Source organism: Galeopterus variegatus, unplaced genomic scaffold (genome assembly GCF_000696425.1).
Source record: "Galeopterus variegatus unplaced genomic scaffold, G_variegatus-3.0.2 Scaffold12487, whole genome shotgun sequence".
Classification (NCBI taxonomy): Eukaryota; Metazoa; Chordata; class Mammalia; order Dermoptera; family Cynocephalidae; genus Galeopterus; species Galeopterus variegatus.
This window is the reverse complement of record NW_007738598.1, coordinates 18,936-24,894: the sequence shown is the minus strand read 5'-3', so window position 1 is coordinate 24,894 and position 5,959 is coordinate 18,936. Positions and strand designations below refer to the sequence as shown.

General features: G+C 35.6%; 1 pseudogene; it reads right to left on the bottom strand.

Moving 5' to 3' along the window:
* Positions 1-203: 203 nt before the first annotated feature.
* Positions 204-876, bottom strand: LOC103581166 (annotated as a pseudogene).
* Positions 877-5,959: the final 5,083 nt, after the last annotated feature.

Sequence of the window (5,959 nt, the reverse complement as noted above, 5' to 3'; positions counted from 1 at the left end):
AAAAAATTATTCTTTATGGATACAAGTCCTGTGGCATTCATCTCAGAATTGTCTTCCTTGACATCTTCAAGGGATTTAAATTTATAATTCATGCATTATAATCATCTATGAAAACCTCATACAAATATATCTTTAAGTTTTAGAAACATTTTAGACTCAGTTATAGTTGTTCATTAAGACTGAAAACATCTTTTGAGATTGGTTCAATGAAGTGGAACTTTTGCATGTGTTAATTTCCTAAAGGCATCCTTCACATCTTTAGTCCTCAGGCTATAGACCAGAGGGTTCAGCATGGGATTGGTGATGGTTTTGGGAGTTGGGCACACAGTAAAGGGAAAGGACAGTCACGTGGAAGATGGTGAGGGAGGTCACGTGGGAGGCACAGGTGGAGAAGGCTTTGTGACGCCCGCTGGCAGAACGGATTTTTAGTACAGTCATGAGAATGAAAACGTAGGATGTGAGGATGACCAGCAGTGTACTCACCTCATTGAAGCTGGCAAAAGCAAAAAGCAGCAGGTGGGGGATGTGAACATCAGAGCTCGACACAGCAATGAGAGCAGTGTACTTACAGAAAAAGTGGTTGATCACATTGTGTCCAGAAAAGTTGAGATGGAGAGCATAGCAAAGGAGTACCAAGGGGCCAGTCACACCCCAAAGATATGACCAAGCCACCAGGAGGTCACAGAGACTCTGTGGCATGGCCACTGTGTAAAGCAGAGGATTACAAATGGCCACAAAGCGGTCATAGGCCATCACTGCCAGCAGGAAGGACTCAGTCACCACAGCTATGCAGGAGAGGAAATACTGCAACATGCAGCTCAAGTAGAAGATGCTCTGATCTGCTTCATGCTTCTCAGCCTGAGCTTGTAGCCTCATGGAGTCTTTCTTATGACAACTTGCATATGGATGAAAGCACTGAGACCTTGTTTTCAGATTGTTTTCCATTATCTGATGGTACCACCAAAAAGTGCCTAGCTGCAGCACTATAATCCTGCTCAGGGGTATCTCTGTAATGCAGTGGTGAATAAAAATTCCTCTAATACTTAGAAGTTCAAAAAGTATGCTTAGAAAATTGGGATCACCTTTTGACACTTATGAGATGGTCTTTGTGGCAATACTTTACACGGATGGAATAATATCCTCCAGAAGGTGTTATATACTCTAATTCTGCAACAAATATGCATTGCTGTTTCTCCATTGATTATTTTTATGAGTCCCAGAATTAATGAATAGAAAGTACAAATGGGAGTGGCTCTTCTACCTATCAAGCTTAATCAGGTACTAGCTAAACCTTCGCTTACCATAAGTAAACCATGAGCTCTAGTACTTTATGTCTTGTCTCACAAGGGAGTGAGGCTTTCACAAGGGGTACAGTGTTGGAACCATTAAGTTGGAATTGTGACTTGCCTGACCAAGAAAATATGATGGAAGTGATGTGTGGGTTCTGGAGTTGAGGCACTAAAATGACTTATGCCCTTTACTGTTATGCTCTTCAAACACTGCTCTAAGATCACCATAAAAGGAAGACATTGTACCCTACTATAGCATGAGAGACTTCTTGGGAAAATATTGAGGCATTCTAGGCAACAGTCAACACCAAATCACCTAACAAACAAATGGTATCATCTTGGAAGCTTTAGTATTGGCAGAATTGCTACGTCATTGCAGCAACATGAGTGAGGACTGTTATTGTATGAGATAGGGAATTCATGCCAGGTCCCATGCGAACGTCTGGACCCAGAATGCTAAATCATAGCATTATTTTCAGAGGGGATCTACTTTGAGACAGCATCCTGCCCTGGGCCAATAGCCCCATATGTCTCTATTATTCCACTGCACCCACACAGAATACTGCAGAGCCATGACCCCATCTTAACCCAGTGATACTGTCATGACCCTTGCACAGAAGTGAACAAAGCACCACCACATACCCAAGGTATAGGCAGACCATTGCGGTGAATGGGCTGACTCCAGGAACAGGGTTGCCCACAAACACACACTGCTCAGAGTTTGGAAGCCACCCATCTCAAGCCAGCAGCATGATAACATAGAAAACTATAAAACTCACTCATGGAGCACAGACATAAATGAGAAAGAAAATTTCATTTAGACATTCTGCTACAGAAAACCACCAAACCACAAAGATAAATAAGAGAAGAAAGAGAACAAAGGATATAGAAAGCTACCAGAATAAACAAAATGACAAAAGTAAGCCTCACATATCAGTCATAACCTTAAATGTAAATGGTTTAAGTTCCCTAATGAAGACATAAAGACTTGCTGAATGTATTTAAAAATAACACCCATCTATATACTCACTACAAGAAACTCATCTCACCTGTAAAGACACACAAAGAATCATAGTGCAGGGTTGGAAAAACATATTCCATGGAAACAAAATCCAAAAATGAGCAGTATTAGTTATACTTGTATTAGATAAAAAAGACTACAGAAAGTAATGTATAGAGAGACAAATGATTTCATTATTTAATGATAAAGGGATTATTTCAGCAAGAGGATTTATCAATTATTCAAATGTATGCACCTAAAACTGGAACTTTCAGATATATACAGCACATTTTATTTGATGTAAAGGGAGAGATAGACCCCCTCCAATACAAAATAGTCGGGAAATTCAACACACTATTCTCAGCATTAGACAGCTTAGTTAGATAGACAGAAAATCAGCTAACAAGTTCTTAAACTAAATTGTACATCAAATGGACCTAGCAGCCATTTATAAAACATTCCATCTTAAAGTTACAGAATACACATTCTTCTTATGAATATGTGCAACATTCCCGAGGGCAGATCACATGTTAGGTCACAAAACAGGTCTCACCAAATTTTAAACACTCAAAATCATATCAAATGATTTACATTATTAAATGTAAAATGTAAAACAAAAACAAAATCAAGAAAGAAGGAAAATAGTATAACTACAGCTAATATCTCTGATAAGCATAGATGCAAAAGCCCTTAAGAAAAATAATAGAAAGTCAAATCCAACAGCACACAGCATGATCAAGTAAGATTTACTCAGGCATGGTTCAACCTATGCAAATCAATAAGCATGATATGTGATATATCACATCAATGGAAAGAAAACAAAAACCATTTGATCATCTAACAAACACAGAAAAACATCAGAAAAAAACTAACAATGCTTCATGGTAAAAAAAAAAAAAAAAAAAAAAAAAAAAAAAAAAAAAAAAACCTCTCAACAAAGAAGGGAGAACTTGAAAATGTTCTCTCTAAGAACTGGAAGAAGTCAAGAATGCCAAAATTCATCACTGTTATTCAACATAATACCAGAAGTTCTAGCCGGATCCATTAGCCCAGGAAATAAAATAAAGGTCATCCAGTTTGGAAAGGAGATGATCAAATTGTTCCTATTTGTAGGTGACACAGTCTTATATATAGAAAATCCTGAAGATTCCATTAAAAACTCTTTAAAACTGGTAAAACAATTCAGTAATGTTGCAGGGTACAAAATAAACTTACAAAAATCAATAGCATTTCTGTACACTAACAGGAAACTAGCTGAAAAGAAATCAAGAAACCCCATTTAAAATAGCCACAAAAAAATTAAAATAACTTGGAATAAATTTAGGAAAGAGCTTGAAAGATTCCACAAGGAAAACTATAAAATACTGATCAAAGAAATTGAGGAGGACACCAAAAACTTGGAAAGACATCTCATGTTCATGGATTGAAAGAATTAATAAAGTAAAAATGATCATACTACTCAATGCAATCTACAGATTCAACTCAATATCTATCAAAATGTCACTGACATTCTTCACAGAAAACGATTAGAAAAATGTTAAAGTTTATATTGTATGGAACCACAGAAGACCCCAAATAGCCAAAGCAATCCTAAGAAAGAGTAAAACTGGTGGCATCACACTATCTGACCTCAAAATAAACTACAATACATAGTAACTAAATTGGCATAAAAATTGACACATAGAGGAACAGAACAGAAAAAAAGAACCCAGAAATAAATACACAAATTTACAGCTAATTGATTTTTGATGAAGGCACAGAGAACATACATTCAGGATGGGACAGTCTCCAATAAATGATGCTGAAAAAACAGGATATTCATATGCAGAAGAATGAAGCTACACCCAATTCTCTCACCATATACCGAAATTGATATCAAATGGATTAAAGACTTAAAAATAAAACCTGTAACCATGAAATTACTAGAAATTGACATCAAATGGATTAAAGGAAGCTACACCCAATTCTCTCACCATATACCAAAATTGATATCAAATGGATTAAAGACTTAAAAATAAAACCTGTAACCATGAAATTACTAGAATAAAACATGGGGAAAATTCTTGAAGATATTGGTTTGTGCAAAGATTTTACAGATCAGACCGTAAAGCACAGGCAACAAAGGCAAAACTAGACAAATGGGATTATATGAAACTAAAAAGTTTCTCCACAACAAAGGAAAGAATTAACAGAGTAAAGAGAACACAAGCAGAATAGAAGAAAACATTTGGGGACCTTTCACCCAATAAAGGATTAACACTCAGAATATACAAGAAAATCAAACAGCTCAAAATTAAATAATAACAGTAATCTGATTTTAAAAATGGACAAATTATCTAAACAAGCATTTTTCAAAAGAAGACATACAAATGGCCAACAAGGATATTAAGAAATGCTAACATCACTAAACATAAGGGATATGCAAGTCAAACCCACAATGAGATATCATTTCAACCAATTAGAATGACTACTATAAAAAATACAAAAACTAAAAAAGCTGGCAAGGATGCAGAGAAAAGAGAATCTCATGCACTGTTGGTAGGAATGTAAGTTAGTCCAGCCATTAAGGAGAACAAGATGGAGAATCCTCAAAAACTAAACATAGAAATACCATAGAATCCAGCAAACCCACGACTGGGTATTTATGCTAATGAAAGAAAAATAGTATATTAAAGAGATATCAGCACCCCCATCTTCACTGCATAGTTAGCCCAAGATATGGACTCTAACTAAGTGTTCATTAATAGATAAATATAAAAAGAAAATGTGGCATTTATACAGAATGAAACACTATTCAGACATAAAAAAAAGAAGAATTAAATTCTGCCATTTGAGACAACGTGGATGAGCCTGGAGGACTCAACATTAAGTGAAATAACCAGGCACAGAAAGATAAATGCCACATGTTCTCACTTGGACAAAGAAGCTAAAAACCTTAATCTCACACTAGTGGAGAGTAGGATACCAGTTACTGGAGGCTGGTAATAATGGGGGGTTGGGAGGAGGAGGTTGCTTAAAAGACACAAAATTACAGCTAGATAATAAGAATAAATTTTAGTGTTCTGCAGCACTGTAAGGGGACTATAGCAAACAACAATTTATTGTATATTTTTGAACAGCTAAAAAGAGGTTTTTGAATGTTCCCAACACAAATAAATGATAAATCCTTGAGGTAATGTGCTTTCTAATTACCGTTATTTAAACATTACACATTTTATGTATCAGAATATCTCTTTGCCATCCATAAATATGAACAATTATTATGTGTTAATTAAAAACAATAACTAATATATGAATTTTGTAAAAAAAAATATTATCTACTACTACAAAAATACAGATCAGCTTTAGAGGGTAGGAAGTAACTTTCACATAATGTTAGGTTTTCGTAGAAAGATTCTTTGTGAATGAGACATTTGAATAGAAACACAATTTTGTAGAAATATATATTTTTAATAATATTGCATTGAGTGCTAAAATATTTTGGAGTCTACTAACTTTTGCACAGGCTGTTTCACATTTTGTACTTCATGTGCATTCAGCACGGTGTATAACACACAAGGCCTACTTTCACAATTGCACAGGAGATTTTGACAAACTAGACAGAAAGGATATTGGTGAGGTTGGACACACAGGCAGAGAAGGATCTGATGCCCATGGCTAGAAAGTGTCT